This window comes from Equus asinus, chromosome 21, assembly GCF_041296235.1.
Source record: "Equus asinus isolate D_3611 breed Donkey chromosome 21, EquAss-T2T_v2, whole genome shotgun sequence".
Lineage (NCBI taxonomy): Eukaryota > Metazoa > Chordata > Mammalia > Perissodactyla > Equidae > Equus > Equus asinus.
This window is the reverse complement of record NC_091810.1, coordinates 52,287,927-52,307,870: the sequence shown is the minus strand read 5'-3', so window position 1 is coordinate 52,307,870 and position 19,944 is coordinate 52,287,927. Positions and strand designations below refer to the sequence as shown.

Genomic DNA, 19,944 nt, shown 5'->3' with positions numbered 1-19,944 from the left:
CACTCTCCTTGAATGTGGGCTGGTCTTAGTGATTTGCTTGTCCAATGGAATGCAGCACAAGTGACATTCTGGGACCTCTAGGTTATAAGAAGCCTTGCAGCCTCCAGCAGAGTCCCTTGGAACATTCTTGTTGGGAGCCCTGAACCACCACTTACGAAGTCCAATTACAGGAGGCCGCCATGCTGGTGAGGCCACATGTGGAGTGGCTGATAGTTCCACCTGTGCCCAGCTCTCTAGCCTTCTCTGCTGAGGGCCAAACTTATGAGGCAAGATGCCTTAGAGCATCCTACCCACCAGCTCGGTAGTACCAAGGGACCTCCATTGATGCCACATGAAAAAGAATTACCCAGCTGAACCCTGCTCAAGTTCTTGAGTCACGAAATCATGAGATATAATAAAATGTTTCTTATTTTAAGCTTCTATATTTTGGGTACTTTATTACAAAGCAATAGTCAGAACACATAATATTGGTAAGGGGGAAATCCGCAGGCTTATTTTTCATCCCACCTTTACCCATCCCACATTCTCAGGCTCCCCGTGAAGACTGTCACCACCAGAGGTCCTGCTACGTCTCCAGCAACTTACCTTTGATGTGGCTTTAAGAGAGGTGCCTTCTCTAGTTAACTACCATTTGCAACACTGCAGGGAAATCCCCCAAGTGTAGGCCTGTCTGCTCTACAGTGAACCTCTGAGAGCTGAGTTGCTCCGGGCCACCTGCCGAATCTTCATATGGCACCCCTTCAACCTTGGGCGATGGTGAAATCACCGACTCTCAGGTAGAGGCCCTTTTCTTTGAATCCCACTCCGCCTACCCAACCATGCGTGGGCCTGCTTAGACGGTTTTCACAATGAGAGTTGGGGAAACACAGGCAGCTGGCTGGGGCTGCCCCTGGCCCCACCGCCACCTTGTTCCCTGGGTTCGACCTGTCTCAGGCAGAGCAAACCACTGTTGGAATCACCAGGACTGTCTGTGGGAGCTTCAGGGGGTGGCTGAGGGTTGCAGTTAGAGGACTGAACCTGGTAAGTGCGCTCTGAAAGTATGGAGAGTTCTGGATGGAGCCTTTTGGATGTTTCTGGTAGTTCCAAAGACTAAACAGACATCTGAGAAGGTGGAGGCCTCTTGGCTTGCTCTAGGGCCTCGGGAAGGGGCTGTGTGGGGATGTCCCTGGGGCACGGGGCATTTGCCAACTCATCCCGAGCAGGGAGATCTCCCCCTCTCACTCCCTCCGTTGGTCCTCAGGCACACTTGGGTGGTGGGGGCAGGCGGGGACAGCATTCCTCGCAGAGGGAGCAGGATTTTGGAGAAGAGTAAGTAGAGGCTGTGTCTGTGATCCAGCGAGATAGGCATATCAGGGTTAGGCCTCGCAGAGCCTTGGACACTCCGTGATGCTCTTGGGACAGAGCCATGATCTCTTAGTGGGAAGCTGGTGTGGAAACTGCACTACGTGGGGCTCGTGACAAATGCAATTTCCAAGGCCCTACCCAAACCTATAGATAGAAACAAGCTCTTTGGGTGGGGCCTGGGCCTCTGCATTTGTAGCAAGTATCTAGGTGGTTCAGAAGAAGGAAGCCAGACAGTGTAGAGCTCAATATCACAGGCTCTGGAGTTAGGCTGCAGGGGTTCAAACTCGGGTTCCATGACTCAGTGGACATGTAAGTCTGGTGCCTCAGTTTCCCTATATGAATTGCAGATAATTATAGCATCAACCTCACTGACTTGTTTTGAGGATAGGATAAAGCAGATGAGTCAGGTAGAACAATGTCCGGTGAGTGCTCAGCAGCTGCTGGCTCCGGCGACCTGGATGATGTCAGTAAATGTAATGCAGGAAGTGATGCCTGTAGTACAGGGTCAGATCTCAATAAGCGTCTGTTGAATGAAGGACAAGAATGAAACGTATTCAGCCACACCATTGACACAATCATGCCATGAACACTTATTTTCATAGCCAGTCCTGGCATTCAAAAAGGAATAAATCATGTTCCTTACCCTCAAGATGCTCACAGGTTCACGGATGTGGAAATGGGTAGTTAGGATGCAGTGTGATAAGTGTGATGTGAGGGACAGGCTCTGGGCACACCAGCCATGGAGAGGCAAGGAAGGCTTCCCAGAGGAGGTGATGTCAAAGAGAGACCTGTAAGACGAGCAGGAGTTATCCAGGGAAAGGGGTCTGAATGCCAGGTATAGGGCAACACTTATGCAATAGCACACATTCTGGGCCACCAGTGATTCAGAGTGGGTAAGGTGTGTGGCATGAGAGGCAGGACCATCAGGGTTTGAGGCTGGAAAGATGAGCAGCATCAGCTGGTTGGGTTGAGTTGGGTTGCCTGATACCTTCAGTTCTGGCTAGCTCATCTCACACATTGCACGTCCTTACCACAAATGTCACCTTGTATGTCATTGAATAACACTTCCCCTGGATTAGTCAATTAGCACACTACTTTGGTGCTCAGAGCATGAGAAGTCACAGAGTCCCAAGTTCCTGCCCAAGGGAACAGGTGATCACTCTCATTTGGAGGAGTATTAAATAATTTTGGGTCCGTGTTTCAAAGCCTTCATATGGAGATTCAGGGAAAATTTCCTGGAGAGAAGACATGGGCTAAGTCTTGAAATATAAGTAAGAATGAACAGAGAGAGAAGAGGAGGAAGGATGTGGCATTTGGGGACCAGAAACTGTGAAAATTAGGAGGCAGGAAGTCCCAGGGCTGGTTCAAAGGACCTTAATTACGGCTCATGAGGAGAAAGTGTGTGCTGAGAGGAGAGATGGGAGATGAGGCAGGAGAGAGAGGCAAAGGCGCTTGGATGCTAAGCTAAGGAGTTTGAAATTCATCCTGAATAGAGAACTAGTGAAGGGCTTTAAGCAGAGGAATAGGTGATCAGCAGATTCACTAGGATGCTCTTGGCTGAAAGTGACAGAACACATGACTAAAGTGGCTTAAGTAGAGGGCGGCTGTTAATTTCCCTTAGGAAGGTAATGCTGGGGCTGGTGCAGCAACACGGCAATGTCATTAAGAACCAAGGCCCTTTCTATCTCTTGTACCAGTCTCAGTGCCTCTGTAATATCATTCCTCATTATTGCGAGATGGCTGCTATGGACCAAGCATCATGACTTTGTACAGCATCCAGAGTAGGAAATAAGGAGGCATATGTTGAAACAAGTGGCTCTCACTGGGAGCAATTTTGCAATGTCTGGGGGCATTTTTGTTTGTCACAACTGGGGAGAAGCGAGTGACATCTAGTGGGTAGAGGCCAGGGATGCTGCAAACAGGACTGACACCCACAAAAGAAAATTACCAAAATGGCAATAGTGCTGGGGTTGAGAAACCCTAGTCTAAACTCACTGGGTGCCTTTAGCTTAAATGGAGAAGTAAAGTTGCCTCCTGCACTACAATTGCAGCTTGGAGCCCAGAGATCCAGTTTCACGGCTCAGCTGCCAAGGGACCCTAGACACTGCTGGATATGTAAATGTATTATAAAACTGCAGCCATATGAAGTTCCAGATGGATTTAAATGTAAGAAATGAAACCATAAAACCTAGAAGATAAAAATACTTATAAGATGGATGGGGAAAGCCTTTATAAACCTACTTATACTCTTATAGATATTGCATATGAACATAAATACGTCTGTGATCCTCAGCACATGGCATTTGAGAAGGGAATTACCATCTATCAGACACTGAATTGCTTTCTAGGGCATAGCTTTCTTTCTTTTTGATGCTCCTCTAATTCCTGGGATTTCCGTTCCATTATTGTATTAAACATAGTATCTTTTTCCTTTCCAATTTTTAGAAGACTAACTAGTTGGATTAACCTTGTTATGAGGCGGGCAGCGATGGCAGAGAGTGGGGAGGGATTGATTTAAAAGGTGAGTGTTGCCAACACACAAGAAATACAGCTTGTCTGCAGTCAGCCCAAACCCTGAAAAGTCGTCTCTGATGTTTCCGCCGGAGGTTTCTGGTTTGGCCTATTTCTTTTAAAGATGTAGTGCTGACATGACAATGTTTTTCTTCCGAAACAGCTTCCTTTTCCTGTTTCTTGTTTACCCCGGCGTCTGCCATCAGCCTTGTTTTTTGAAAGTGAGGGTTTGAGCTCTGCTGGTTAGTTGTGGGAATAAGTATGTCACGGGCATGTGTGTATGTGTGTGTCTGTGTGTGTACCTGTGTGTGTGGTGGGGTTCATACATATTTCCATGTCAACACAAATTAGCTGACAAAGTCCTGGGCTCCTTCAGTTACAACAGATAAATTTCTCCTTCCAGCGCACCCTTTATGAAATAAACAGCTGAAAAGAATATACTAAAAATAGTAAACCACTTTACTGTTCCTAAAAATCTTCACCAAGGGAGTTGAAGAAAAATAAATAGCATTCTTTTAAATAATCCGAGGATCAAAGAAGTCTCAAGGGGAATTTAAAAATACATGGAATGGAACAAAAATAAAACATACAAAATTTTGTGGGAAATAGTTAAAGGAGGGCTGAGAGGGAAATTTATAGCAAGAAATGATTACATTAGAAAGACAAATGCCTCACATAAATAATCTAAGCTCCTATCTTAAGAACCTAGAAAAAGAAAAGCAAAATAAATCAAAGTAAGTAGAGGGAAGGAAAAAATAAAGATAAGAGCAGAAATAATAAAGTTGAAAACATAAAAACACACAGAATGAAATATTTATTCTTTGAAAAGATCAATAAAAGTGATACACTTCTAGGAAGACTGACAAAAAAAGAGAAAGACACAAATTACTAATACCAGGAATGAAACAGACCATATTACTACAGACCATGCAGACAGCAAAGGATAATAATTAAATTCTATGATCAACTCTACAATGTAGATGAAGTAGACGAATTCTCCAAAAAGTACAGACTGCCATAACGCATCCATTATGGAATAAATAACTTGAGTAGCCCTATAACTATTATGGAAACTGAAGTCATAATTTAAAAACTCCTGAGAAAGAAGTTTCCAGGCCTAGATAATTTGACTGACAAATTCTTCCAAATATTGAAAGAACAATCAATTCTACGTAATCCCTTCCAGAAAAAAAGGAGGAGAACACTTCTCAACTCATTTTGTGAGACCAGTGTTACCCTGATACCAAAACTAGACAAAGACAGTACAATAAATAAATAAATATAACTACAGACCAATATCCCTCCCAAATATAAATGAAAGACATCCCTAACCAAATGTTAGCAAATAGAACATGGGGTTTATTCCAGAGATGCAAGGCTGGTTCAATATTTGAAATTAATCAGTGAATTCCACTATATGAAAAAGCTAAAGAAGAAAAATCTCATGCTTATATCAATCAATACAGAAATGTAACACCCATTTATGATGAAACTCTCAGAAAAACTAGGGATGGGGGAACTTCCCCAACTTGATAAAGAATATCTATAAAAAACCCTGCAGCTAATATCATACTAACGGTGAAAGTTTGAATGTTTCTCAGTAAGATGGGGAAGAAGGCAAGGATGTCTGCTCCCACCACTCTTATTCAATATAGACCTGGAAGTTCTAGACAGTACAGCAAAGGGAAGAAAAGGAAATAAAAAGCATACAGATTGGAAGGGAAGAAATAAAACCATCCCTGTTTGCAGACAACATGATGGTCTACACAGAAAACACCAAAGATTATCCCAAAGAGAAACAAAACTGAAACAATTCCTAGAAAAATAAATGAGTTCAGTTAAGTTGCAGGATACAGGATCAACACATAAAAATCAACTGTGTTTCTATATACTAACAATAAACACATAGAAAGCAAAATTAAAGTACAACACTATTTACAATCTCTCTCAAAAAACAAATACTTGTGCATAAATCATCAAAACATGTACAAAACATGTATATTGAAAATTACAAAATGTTGATGAAATAAATCAAAGGAGATCTAAATAAATGGGGACACATACTGTGTTCATGGGTTGGAAGATTCATCATAGTAGAAATGTCAATTCTCCTCAAAATGATATATAGTTACAACGCAATTCCTATCAACATTCCCCAAGATTTTTTGTAGGCATAGTCAGGCTTATTCTAAAATTTATATGGGAAGACAAAGGAACTGGAATGGCTAAAACACTCTGAAAAAGAAGAAAGAAATGGGAGGAATCACTCTGCTCTACTTCAGAACTTACCATGCAGCTATGGTAATCAAGGCTGTGTGGGTTTGGGAGAGGGGTGGACGCAAAGATTAATGGGAGAGAATGGAACACCCAGAAATAGCCCCACACAAGCACAGCCATTTATTTTTGACAAAGGTGCAAAAGCAATTCAATGGAGGAAAAACAGTCTTTTCAACAAATGGTACTGGAGCAATTGGATATTCACAGGCAAAAACCCAAAAAAACACTTCAAGCTAAGTTTTGGACCTCATACAAAAATTAACTCAAAATGCAGTGTGCATATAAATGCATATGTAAAACTATAAAAACCTTTGGAAGAAAATATAGGAGAAATTTTGGGGAACCTAAAGCTTGGTGAAGCATTCTTAGACATTACACCAAAAGCATAATAAGTAAAAGAGAGGTAAATTAGTCTTCATCAAAATGAAAAACTTTTGCTTGGCAATGACCCTGTTAAGCTACAGATTGGGAGAAAATATTTGCAAAACACATATCAGACAAAGGGCCTGTGTCTAGAAAATATATATATATTTAATCCTCAAAATTCAGCAGTAAAAAAACAAACAATTTAGTTAAAAATGGGCAAAGGACTTGAAGAGACATTTCATTGAAGAGGATATACACATGGCAAATAAGCACATGAGAAGGCATTCAACATCACTAGCCAGGAGGGAAATAGAAATTAAGATTATGATGAGATATCACCACATACCTATTAGAATAGCTAAAATAAAAAATAGCGGCAATACCAAATTCTGGCAAGGATGTGGAGAAACCAGATTGCTCATCCATTGCTGTTGGAAACGTAAAACGGCCCAGAAACTATGGAAAAAAGTATGGACTTAAAAACTGAACACACACCATATGATCCAGCGATCACACTCTTGGGTATTAATCTCAGAGGAATGAAAACTTATGTCTTCACAAAAACTTATACATGAATGTTTATAGAAGAGTAATTCTTAATAGCCCCAAACTGGAAACAATCAAAATGTTCCTTAATTGGTGAACGGCTAAATTCCATACCATGGGATACTTACTACTCAGTAATAAAAAGCAAGCAGCTTTTGACATATGCAACAACTGAAATAGACCTCAGGGGTTTTATGGTTAGTAAAAAATGCAATCTCAAAAGGTCACATACTGTACAATTCCATTTACATAACATTCTCGAAATGACAAAATCACAGAGATGGAAAGCAGATCAGCAGTTGCAAGGGGTTAGGGATGGTGTGGGCAGCAGGAGGGAGGTCTGTGCGGCGACGGAACAGTTCTGCATCTTGACTGAGGTGCTGGTTACAGGAACCTACACATGTGATGAAATGGAACAGAACTCTACACACACATTGGATCAGTGTCAAGTTCCTGGGTTTGATATTGTACTGTAGTTATGGAAGAAGTAACCATTGGAGGAAAATGAGTGAAGCATAGGCAGGATTTCTCTGTGCTATTTTTACAACTTCTTGTGAATCTACAATTATTTCAAAGTTAAACAAACAAACAAAAAAGTTATGATCCTGCCATTGGTCAGCTCAAAAAGCGTCCACAATTATTCACTGCCGGCAGCAGTGGTTTTACTTTATATCACTTAAGCATCACTTACGTTGTACTGAACACGCAGATCCCCAGGCCCAGGCCCCAGAAATTCTGACCCAGTAGGAAAGGGGCGGGAGGATCTGCATGTCTAATGAGCTCAGCAGGTGATTTGGCTGCCAGAGGGGTCTTAGATCACACTTTGAGGAACTCAGACTGTCTACTTTTGAGCCCTTAGTTTATAGTTAGAAGCCTGCCCTACAGCAAAAACATCTGTCCACCAGTTCCAGGACAAGGGCAGGGCCAGCAAGGAGCCGAGGGTGTGATATTTAAGAAGGCCCTCACTACGGGGTCCATGGAAGTGTAGAGTTGGCACTTTCCTGAACCTGAGAGTAAGTGCCTCCTTAAATTTTGCCCCTTTGGTGCCTCCATCTGGTCCTGGCCCAGCTCTCCACATAAAGGAGAGTATCTATAGCAGCTCCAGCAGCTTTGTTCATAATCCCCCCGAACTGGAAACGACCAAACGTCCATCCACTAATGAATGGAGCAACACATCGTAGTAAAGTCATACAATGGAATATACTATACCAGTAATAGAAGGGATCAAATTTCTACTACATGCAACAATATGGATGCGTCTCACAAACATTATGTTGAAGAACGCAAAAGCGTACATATTCTGAATGAAACTTTGGAAAATCTGGAAAAGATAAATCTAATCTATAGTGATGGGAACTCAGGAAAAGACAAATCTAACTCGCAATAACAGAAAGCAAAACAATGGTTGCCTGGGTGGGTGATGACCTGGGAAGGGGGTGATTACAAGGGAACTTTTCGGGGTACCAGGAATGTTTTGTGTCTTGATTGGTGGTGGTTACCTGGGTAGATACTCATGGAAATGCCCATTTAAAATTGATGCATTTTATCGTATATGAATTATACCTCAATAAAGCTGATTGGAGAATTAAAACAGAAAAACAATGCCCCCCGTTCTCTTAGAGACATCTGAACCCTGTACTTTGGAGGAAAGGCCATCTCTTGAGGTACAACACAATCGAGTAGGAAGAGCCTTGTGGAGAGGTCAGGACACTTGGCTCCACATCCTGGTTCTAGTAATAACTAGCTGGACAAGCCACGAGTCAGTCCTCAAACCCCCTGACTCTCACTTTCCTTGCCTGCTGTGAGTGCTTCCCGGGGCTGCTGGGAGCAACAAAGAAGCTCAAGTGCATGAAACCCCTGGTGAACAGCCACACGTTTGTCGGGAATTTTTACCGGTTCTTGGAAGGAAAGTTCCCTTTGTGCAGCCATTTGAATTCAAGTCTGGAATGGCTCTAAGAATATGAGGAGATTTCGGTAGCAATCAGGTAATATGCAAATTAAAGCCAACAGACACCATTTTTTACCCACGTATTTGGCAAAACTTAGAAAGTCATAATAGCAAGGGCTGATGAGATAGGGGAAAGTGAGAACTCTCGAGGAAAGGCTGGTGGGAGTGTGAACTGGGGTAGCATCTGGAAGCCAACCTGGGAGAAATTAGGGCTGTAAATACCCTCTGATTCAGCAGTTCCACTCTTGGCTTCCTCACCCAGTGAGGCTCTGCGCAGGCCGTAAGGAGACAGGTGGGAAGATGTTCGCTGCAGCGTTGCTTTTGACGGCAAAGACTGGAGAGCACCCAGGTGTTTGTCACTAGGGAACGGATGCATGAAATGTTGGCAGCTGCACACACAGTAAGACAAAGCAGCGATCAGAAAGACGTTTCCTGCACTACATGGTGGTAACTCAAAAACATCATGTTGAATAAAAAAGGTATTCCAAATGATATTTTGGCACAGTGTCATTTACGTAAACTAAATGCGTATACACTAGAGTTTTCAAGAATATATGTATTTGATATGGAAAGGGGACCAGAAGAATATACATTAACACAGCAAAGAGAGAGAAGTACCTAAGAACGTGGAGGGGGATGGGCTGGGAATGAGTGACGAAGGAGAAAAATAACAAAATAAAATAAAGAGAAAGAAGGACTTGGCATGGACCAATGATGGCAGCATGCTGTGATGAGGAGAATATTCAATTAAATTCTATGCTCCTAAGCAGCTTGCAAAAATATTCCTGGCCAGGCGAGGATTGACCAGCTTTGGGAACCACAACCACATCTTTGGAATCAGTGGTTTTCAACCTGTGCTACACACCGAATTTCTTGGGGAGTTTGAAAACACTGATGTCTGCATCTCACAGCCAGACGCTTTAGTTTAATTGGCCTGAAGTGCAGGCCTGGACTGCCAGGATATTTAGAGAGTGGATTCCACCCCCCCGACCCCTCTCATGCCCAAATGATTCCAAGTGCAGCCAAGATTGAGAACCACTGCCCAGGTGCTCAGATTTTGTACGTAAAACAATAACTCTAGATAATCCCATAAGATAGGCAAATTTGGAAGACACTTGAGCCTCAGCTTCCTCATCTGTAAAATGGGGAAGACACTCATCTTGCAGAGTCGAACAGATCACATGGGATGCTGGTCAGTGATAGCCACTTACTAGTGGCTCAACAGATGGTAGCCATTATTTTGGAAAAAAAATTAGGAGATCACTGAATTCATCAGCATCAAAGTTAAAGGACAGAATTGTGAATCCCAAATAGGTCACATATTCCCCTGGGAAGGAGGGAAACTTCTATATTGGTAAAACAAGGGGCTGGACCTCAGTGGTCCTGAATGTCTCCACTAGGCTGGGAAGCGCCTTCTTGCCAGTTTCAGTTTGAAGATGCTAGAGAAATTTGCTGTTGGCCACTGCCCTCTATTGAAATAATATTGTCATTTTGGAATAGAGAAGTCAGACTTGCCATACAATTGCTCTTGAACCTCAGCTCGCTGGGAAAAGGCTGACCTCTGTGTGAGCACTCAGAGAAAATGTTGCCGTCTAAAGGAATTCCTGTAATCATAATAGCGAATACGTGGCACTTTCTTATGTCCATTCTTAGCATTTGATATATGTTATTTTGAAAAAGAGAATCAATCCTCAACACAAACACAGCTCATCACACCGCAAACACAGGAGGCAGGTACTATTATTACCGACATTATACCGATGAGGGAACTGAGGCACAGGGAGGGAAGTGACTCGTCCGAAGTCTCTCAGCCAGGAAGCAGTGAAGCGGGCTCCAGAGTGTGTTGCCCTAACCAGCTCTGCTCTGCCCCCTCTCGAATGCCTCTGATTCCTTTGATCTGATCACGACAATTGCTCTGCAGCCTGTATTGTTGTCCAAAACTCTTTTCCCCATTTAACACACCCTCGAGTCTGGCATGCCCCTCGCCTTCACCGCAACATTCCTTCAAAGGATGGTCCACGCTCAGGCTCTTCCTGGCAGCGAGTCTGCCATCAGTTCTCACTCCCAAATTCCTCAGGAGCCTGGCCTCGAGCTGCTTCTCTGATTTGGGTGCTGTCCCCACATGCCCTCACTGTACATACGATGCCAAAATCATACATGATTATTGAATCAAGGAAATGGATGTGATAGGTCACTATCCAAAGACATTTCCGGGGGAATTGAGACGTTGACTAGATGTCGTGAAAACCCCATGGTGCTGGAGGAGGACGAATGAATTCCCGACCTCTTCTCTCATCCTCCTTCGCTTACCTTCCCGGTGTCGGGGCTCAGCCAGTTGCTTCAGTCTCCCATGTACTTTCCACTTTTGTCCACCAGGGGGAAGTCTTCTCCCCTGAAAGCCTTGATTCTCTTCTCTCTTCACAGGTCAGGTACACAGCTCTAGCTGTCTAGCACAGGAAATGTGGCTGCTCCGAATTGAGAGGTGCTTAAGTACAAATTGCCCACGAGATATTGAGGATTTAGTTCAAAAAAGAAAAATGTAAAATGTCTTGTTAGTAAATTGATTACATGTTGAAATAATACTATTTTGGACATAGATTAAACAAATGATACTGTTACAATTAAGTTTACCTATTTATTTTTACATTGTTAAATGTGACTACTAAAAAACTTTAAATGGCATATGTGACTCACTTTATATTTCTATGGGACAGCACTGGCTTAGGGACTCCCTCCCAACGGCAAACTCTAAAGTAGGTCTGCAGAACCCCAGGGCTCCAAGGAACTCAGTTTGAAAACCATTCACTTGATTTTACTCATGGAGAAACTGAGGCCCACACTGGCCAACAACTTTTCCAAGGTTATCCAAGTGATAGGATCTCAAGTTCAGATTAGAACCCAGGTGTCCTATACCCTATTTGTCTTCCTCCTCTAATTATGGAGGTCCTTGAATGCCACACAAAACACAGGCACAAGACCCTCTGCTGGGCCTTTAAGGTCCTTTATCAAGAAATGTCACCACCTCAGGTCTCTCCCTCTTCCCTCCCACAGGTCTCCTGCATGGCCAAGGGGCTGCTCTCTGCCTCATCCTCTGCCCACCCCATGGGCATTTTTCTGCTTCCTGTTGGGAATGCCCGCCCACTTCTTTCCAGCACTCTCTGGCTGCTCCCTCCACAGTGCCGACAGCCTGACTAGAGGCCTGAAGACCAGCAATGACTACTTAGCCCTTCTTACCCTTTCATCTTAAACTACCCTCTTGACTTGCCCAATCCCAGTCCTACCCAGGGGGCCATAGTAGCTCTTGCTGGAATAAGTCCAATGCAGCTGGAAGAACGAGAAAATAGAGCCTGCTAGACTTGTCGCTTGCTGACCCCATGGCCACCATGCTCTATCACCATGGAGAGCACACATAGCCCACAGGTCCTGCCTGCGGAGGGGTGACTGGCAATCACATGGTCAGTGAGTCACACGGGAACTGAAAGTGCCCCGTGGTGGAGTGACTTCTCCAAAGGTGATGCGTGAATCAGTTGTGGGGAAGCTCGGGGGCAGGGTCAGACCCTGAGTCGCAGTCAGTGATCTTAAGAACAAGCCCCCACACCAAAGCCCTTCTCCACCACAGCCCAGTAGAATCGAAGCATCGTGGGTCAGCAGTGGTTTCAGGTGTGGTGGGGGTGGAGGCCCAGAACACGTGTGAGGCTGTGTGTGCCGGGGTCTGCCTAGGCGAGGAGTCCCTGTTGCTGGCTTGATACTCCTTGTCTTGGGGGCCCCAGGAAAGTGGGAGCAGGAGGTCTCAGCCACCCTCCCTAGCCCTGGATTCCTGGTCGAGGAGCCATGTGGGTCTAGGCCCTGAGCATGGTCAGGGTTGCTTGGGCAGTCACTGCACGAAGGCTGCAACCTCATCTCTCCCTCTTCTGGGATCAAATTAGAGAACCGCTGAGTCGTGGGGTTGTAAGTGAACGCATGCTGTGCGGATCAGCTGCACAAGATGAAGCCTCTTTTCCCGGTTCTGCCAAGGGTGTAGCTGTGTGACTTTAGGCTAGTCACTGTACATCTCTGAGGCTCAGTTTCTTATCTGTATAAGGGATGCATTAATTATCTATCACTCTTTAAAAATTCCTTCAACACTTAGTGGCTTAAATAACAATTTATTATCTCACACAGCTTCTGTGGGTCAGGAATTTGGGAGCAACTCAGCTGGGTGCTTTGGCTCATGGTCTTTCATGGGATGAGGTCAAGATGTCAGCTAGGGCTGCAGTCATCTGAAGGCTTGACTGGGACTGGAGGATCTGCTTCTAAGAGAGCTCACTTGTGTGGCTGCTGGCAGGAGCCCTCTGTTCCTTGCCACATGAGTTTCTCCATGAGGCTGCTTGAGTGTCCTCCTGACATGGCAGCTGGCTTCCCCCAGAGTGAGCAATCTAAGAGAGCAAGACAGTAGCCACACTATTTTTTATGACCTAGACTCTGAAGTCAAGTTCTGTCATTTCTGTACTATCCTATTTGTTACACAAGTCAACCCTATTCAAAGATGTGAATACCAGGAGGTACAAGCCATTGGGGGCCACACAACAGTGTTAATCCTATCTGCCCTGCCCATCGTGCAGGAACATTGTGAGGTTTTGTTTGCTTACCCACTGCAAGGAAAACCATTAACCAGAGGATGCTAAGAATGAAGGCAGCAGCTGCTGAAAACAGCTGTAAAAGGGCCTACTGGGGCTGAACTTTGACACCAGCAGAGGAAGCTCCACAAAGAGTGTGAGGAGAGCCAACTGGGAAACTTTGCAGCCCAGAGGCCTCCAGCCCTCTTTGCTATGCGCATATGAAGATCCGATGTACAGACAATCGGGAAAGTGCCTGGCAAAATTCCCATTACATATGGGTGCTCACTGAAGGGAGGTTTTGCTCATCCATTACTGTTCTCTCTAAGGAAAACAGGTGTGTCACAGGATCTGGAATTCCAGGAAGCGGGCTGAGACAAGACGGCAGTTGAATTGTGCCCTAGCCCTTAGTTCTGACATTCAAATGAGTTAGTCTGCTCTTCACAAACTCCAAAGGGCTGCATAAATGTGAAGGCCTATTGTCATTACTTCCTGGTAAGACTCCCCTAGATCATTCCTCGAAGAATCTCTCCACCATCTTCCTTAAATAGCTACAAACTGGAATTTAGATATCTTCAGTGTTTTGCAAATATCAGAAACAGCTTCTCAAAGTTGACTCTCAATCTTTCATTTATGTCCACTCCTCTAAAAGAATATTCTGGTTACCACTGCCGCATAATAAATGACTCCAAAACATGGGGATATAGGACAGCAACGACTTCATTTTGTTCATGATTTTCTGGGTTAGGAGTTCTGGAAAGGCTCGGCTGGACCGTACACCTGTGGGATTTTTCATGGGGTTGCAATAAGATGTTGGCTAAGGGTTCAAGCATCTGAAAGTCAGCCTGGGCTGTATGTTCCAGATGCTCGTGACTGGCAGCTGGTGCTGGCTGTGGGCTGGAAGCTCAGCTGTGTTGTGCACACGAATGGCTACACATGGCCTCTCCAGCACGACAGTCTCAGAGTATTTCTTATATCGTGCTGGATTCTCCTGCAGCTAGTGTTCTGAGAGAACCAGTTGGAATCTGCATGGCCTTTTGGAAAGGTTGTCAGTGTCATTTCTTCCATAGTTTGTTAGTTATAAGCTACCATGGCCTGCTGGGTACAAGCAAGGTTATCATCAGGCTGGCACAGATTCCCAGGATGAGAATTAGACTCCATTTCCTGATGGCAGAGTGGCAAGGTCTCACTGTAGATGGGCATCTGGGATGGGAGAAGTTGCTGAGGCCATTTTCAGAAAGTATAATCTTCCACAAAGGACTAGAATCGTTTCCCATACTTGAAGGCTTGCATAGAGTAATCCATGAACATCTCATTTTATAGAGTCAAAAACTATTTAGAGTTGGATAGAATCTTAAAGATTCTCTAATCACTTTAAGATGAAAAAATGTGAGGCCTCAAGAGCTGACATGTCTTGCCCCAGGTCACGCAACAGTGGCACAACAACGCTGAGAATTCAAGTCTGCTGCCACCTGTGCTCCATCTTGCCCTTGGTGACCTCTGGCAGTGGCTTTGCTGGCGTCATTCCCCCTTGCTTCTTCCTGACAGAGGATGATTTTGTTCGGGTTTCTACCCTGCCCACATGGCTTATATGTCCCAAAGGGAGCTGACCTGTGGAGTTTCTTTGTTCATATTCAAGGTCAGCATGGCAGGAGCCATTTTGCTACCAGCCTCCAGATGAAGCCACCATCCTGAGAGAGGCTGAGCCAAGACAGTCACTGGCAAATGGACTTGGAACTGTTGGATTAGGTCGGCCATAGGCCTGCTCGGCTGAACTTCCCATTTTGGGAGTCAATGATCTCCTTATTGTTTAAGCCACTTTTGGTTCAGTTTCCAATTACTTGTAGCCAAACGCATCCCAATTAAAATACTCCCATTTCTGGGATTAATCCTGAACAAGCATTTAGATTTAGCTCAACACTCCAGCCTAAGCTTCAAGTATGGCCAGTATGCCCTTGACCTGAACTTGGTTTCTGGTAACTGGGATTTTCTCTCACTCTCTGTACCCAATCTCTACCCAACGGTGACTCAGTCTCCCCAGAACCCACTCTTATTACTCCTGTGATTTCAGTTCCTATCAGGGCTGGAGTCCTCTCCTCTTCCAATATTTCACTCGTGGCTACAGTCCTATAACCCACTGTGGCCCCAGATGCCTTCCCACCTGTCGCCCATCTTCCTGGATTTGTGAAGATCACTGCTCTTGGGGTCCTCCTTGTTGAGTTCTGAGTTCTCTTTATTGTATTTCTCCCTTACTCATTGGGGAATGAGGTCGCATGGGGATTTTGAAAGCAAAACACATAGCCCCTGCCTCCAATATATTTTTGAATAAAGTAACAGGTGTGTATAAACAAATGTACATAAAATCCTTTTATATCAGTTCTCACTAAGACATGTTCCTCTTTGCTTGAGGACTCTGTGTTCATCCTCACCACCTCTTTGTGGCCCCAAAGATCCCCTGGCACTTGAAAGTATCGCCTGCTTGCTGATAAATCTCTGTATTTTGGGCAGAATTCATTCTGAGACTTATCCTTATGGTAACCTGAAGTGTGTTACAGGGGAGCAGGTGACTTTCAACTTCTTAACTAAAGGTAGCTGTTGGTATTAACCAAAAGCAACCGCATGGTATCTGTGACTCGGTTGGCTTAGGTTAGTTCCTGTACCTGGGAGTAGGAAGTGCACATACATTGATGAGCAGTGGGGACTTTGCTAAAGCTTTCAGAGGGGACACCCAGGGACAGTTAACCTCACATGTGTCCAGCAATCCCTCGAAATCTTCCTCTGGGCTGCGGTACCCCTTCTCCTTTTCTTCTCTGGCCTTTGGCCCACAGCACCCACCCCTCCTCCTCCTCCGCCTTCCTCCTCTGTTCTCCAGAAAAGCTCCTTCCTTCTGCAAGAAATCTGGGAGCAGCTCAAGGTCCAGGCTGGGGGCTCCCTTCTTACCCTTTGAAAAGTGGACTTCTCAAAGATTCTTTCTCCTCAAAGAAATTTTCACGCCAGCAGCTACAAAAATGTTTTCTCTATAGTCTTTGCAATTGCCTTGAAAATACTGATCAATGAAAAGAAGGAGTGATGATTCAAGGTTCTTGATAAAGAGCAAGGCAACTCGAGTTCTAATCTCTCTGCATTTCCTTGCAGGGGTTCCGGGGTGTCACTGGGACAGATGGAAGGCTGTCAGGCTTGGCTTGGTTCCCAGTCTCTGCAGCCTTCTTCCTTCCGCAGCCAACATCACCTGCAAGCTTCCTTCTGCCACGTCTCTAAGGAGGCTGCAGCCCAGACCCCGAGGCTCACATCCATGCAGGCCCCTTGTATGCTTTGGCTCCAATCATCCTCCAGCTCTGGCTACTCCGCCTTTGCCTCATTTCTTGGGTCTTCTCTCTCTCCCTCATGGGCACCTGCTCATTCCCCAGTCTCACTATGAATGAGCCCTGCTTTGTACCTGATACCCTTCCCCCATCTCTTTGAGGGGGTTGGATTCCTGCCGCAGACTCCACCCCAGTGGCTGTGACCCTGAGACCTGATGGATGACAGATCTTTCTGATGAAAAGTGATGGTCCCCTGGGCTTGGAAGGGCACCTCCTACTTCCCAATTTGATCACATACAACCATGAGGTTCCTTTTGACAAATAGCAGCAGCTGCCATTAGTTATAGGAGTCAAGGACCAGCTCCTCCTTGTAGCCTCACTCCAGGGTAGCAGATAAGCAAGTCTCAGACGAATTCTTCCCCTAAACAGACGTTTATTAGCCAGTAGGCACAAATCAGTCACATCACTTCCTGTGAGCTTGATAAAATGCAACCCTCTGCTTTTTAGGGCGCTCTGACAAGATCTTTCATGAAAGAAAGTTTCACTTGAAGCAAATGTGACAATGTTCTATTGTTTGACTAGGACTGGCAAACTACCTAGTTGCACGGAGGTTGGCCCACGTTCTCCGGAATCAGCAGCTGGACACACAGGCCATGGGCGACATTCCTAAGAGGGTAGGAGGAAAGGCTTACTAGGTTCTGATATCCTGTTCATATGTCTGCGGAATTTCCCTGAATGTCACCAATGAGAGCCCACTATATACAAGCTAATTATCGAAACTTCTGATATTGATAGAGCTAAAGATAGCTGCCGCACCTGTGGAAGCCCCTCTGGGGTCCAGCCTTCTGATTAAGCTCAAATTACCACCCTTAGAATTGCATGAATTAGGGCAACTGGCCTCCTCTATGGTATAAAGTAAAAAGACGGACTCATATTTAGATAGTCCTTTCCATGCTGGAGTATTCTGAAGTAAATCGCAGGTGTCGTAGTCCCGGGGCACCTAGCCTCTATATGAACAGTAATAAACAGCATTTCTTTGGCTTACAGGATGTTATCCCTGGTTTTCACCACCTTGCTTGTTTAGAGGACTAAACAAGTCCTCTGAATTTTTTCTAGGCTCCCCCAGTTGTCTCACATGGACTGACTGACAGTTCCACTAGCTACCGCCTAGCACAGCCCCCACTTCATCCCTTTCTGCTTCCAGCTCTCTTGGCAACAGGTATTTGCAACAAGAGCCCTCCTCACTTTGGGGGCCAGCCTCTTCTTCTCCACTCTACCGTTCACGTGGCTGTGGGGATGAGCATGTGACCCGCCTAGACCAATCACAGTAGCCTCATCCTTTTGGCCAAAATGATTGGCCAGGAATGGGCAAGTGGCCTGCAACGCCAATCAGAAGACTTCTGGGAGATGTTTTCAACGCCGAGTTGGTGAGGATGCTCTCTCTCCTTGCTGGTATTCAGGCCCACAGCTGCCTACAGGCACGGATTGGCCTTATGGGGACGGCTGAATTGCAAGAATGAATCCAATATGCAGAGAGAATCAGGGACAAACATTGTTATGGATTGAATGTTTGTGCCCCCCCATTCATATGTTGGAGTCCTAATCTCCAGTGTGGTGGTATTAGGAGGTGGGGCCTTTGGGAGGTGATTCATGTGTGTGAGGTCATGAGGGTGGAGGCTCCATGATGAAATTAGTGCCCTTATAGGAAGAAGACGAGACACCAGAGCAAGCTTTCTCTCTCTGCGCCGTACTGCACAAAAAAGAGACCATGTGAGGACACAGCGAGAAGGTGGTTGTCTGCAAGCCAGGAAGCAGGCCCTCACCAAGAACCAACCTGCCCGTGCCTTGATCTTAGACTTCCCAGCCTCCAGAGCTGTAAGAAATAAATGTCTGATGTTTAAGCCACCTTGTCTATGGTATTTTGTTATAGAGCCAGAACTGACTAAGACATAGGAAGAGAGAGAGAGGAAGTCCTGACAACATTTGAATCTCTAAATCCACTGGTCCTGGGTCCAGCTGTACCTCTGCACTCTGTGCGGTTGGGTTATACAGCCCACAGATTCCCTTTTTAGCTCAGGCTGGTTTGAGTAAAGTTTCTGATTAATTTGTTCACCATCAGCAGTTGCTTTACAGGAGCAAACTTTCACTCCTTGCTGAAGCGCTGTGCTGCTGGGGCCTCTGGCGCTTGCTGCTAAGGACCGCAGTCACCCATCCTGTCCTCCTGATGCTGCCTAGCATGTCTGAATCCTAACCTGAGGAGCGTCTAGGCCGAAATGGAGACCCTCAGTATTCCAGCGCAGTCGGCTTTGTGGCCAGAGTGTCTGGAGGATGCCCACTCTTGGGCTTAGCAGGATGTCCACACTGCCGGGCTTGCCCACAACTGGCTCATGCATTTTGTTGATCAGTTAAAGCTTGTTAAGTGATTTTGATTTCTTATTCTCAAAGGTTATATTTCTAGCCAAGATATCACAGTAGCCATATCCTGAGGCTAATCCTATGCCCTCAGTGCTAGCCACGTCCCAAGTCCTGGCCCCACTATCCTTTCCTCCCCATGCCAGGCCGCCCCACTGTGTGCACTGTGGCTAACTGGACTGTGATCTCCAAGAGAGGCCTCACACATATGGAGCTTCAGGGAGGCCTGTGTGTCTGGTGCTCTCTCCCCATTCAAACACTCCAGCTTCACATCTCATCTATTGATGTATCGTATGGTTGACTCACCCTGAGAGTGTGGTCTCAGCAAACAGGACCCTTGAGATCTCTATCTGCACTTTCCACAGAGGAAGCCAGATAGCAGTGTGTATCGATGGTTTGTTTCCGTCTCACTAACCAAGAGGCTGAAAGCAACAGATTCTAATGCATCTTTTCTTCTTTGATTGATTAGGGCCAGGGGGCCTGAGGACAGACGATGAAGCACATAGGGTTTAGTTTTCTTGTCTGTAGAATGGAACCACTATTAAATTGCTTGGACCGCACCTCCAACAGGTCTGAATGTCCTGGGTGTGCAGCAGACTTCCAAGTGCCTCAGGCCCTTCAAGAACAGAGGCTTTCTGAAGGC

General features: G+C 45.3%; 1 long non-coding RNA gene across 1 annotated transcript; it reads left to right on the top strand.

Annotated features, from left to right (window-relative positions):
- Nucleotides 1–566: 566 nt before the first annotated feature.
- Nucleotides 567–18,788, top strand: LOC139041395 (uncharacterized). Its single transcript, XR_011496463.1, has 3 exons — nucleotides 567–776; nucleotides 18,006–18,316; nucleotides 18,595–18,788. It is a non-coding gene; the product is annotated as an uncharacterized lncRNA (long non-coding RNA).
- Nucleotides 18,789–19,944: the final 1,156 nt, after the last annotated feature.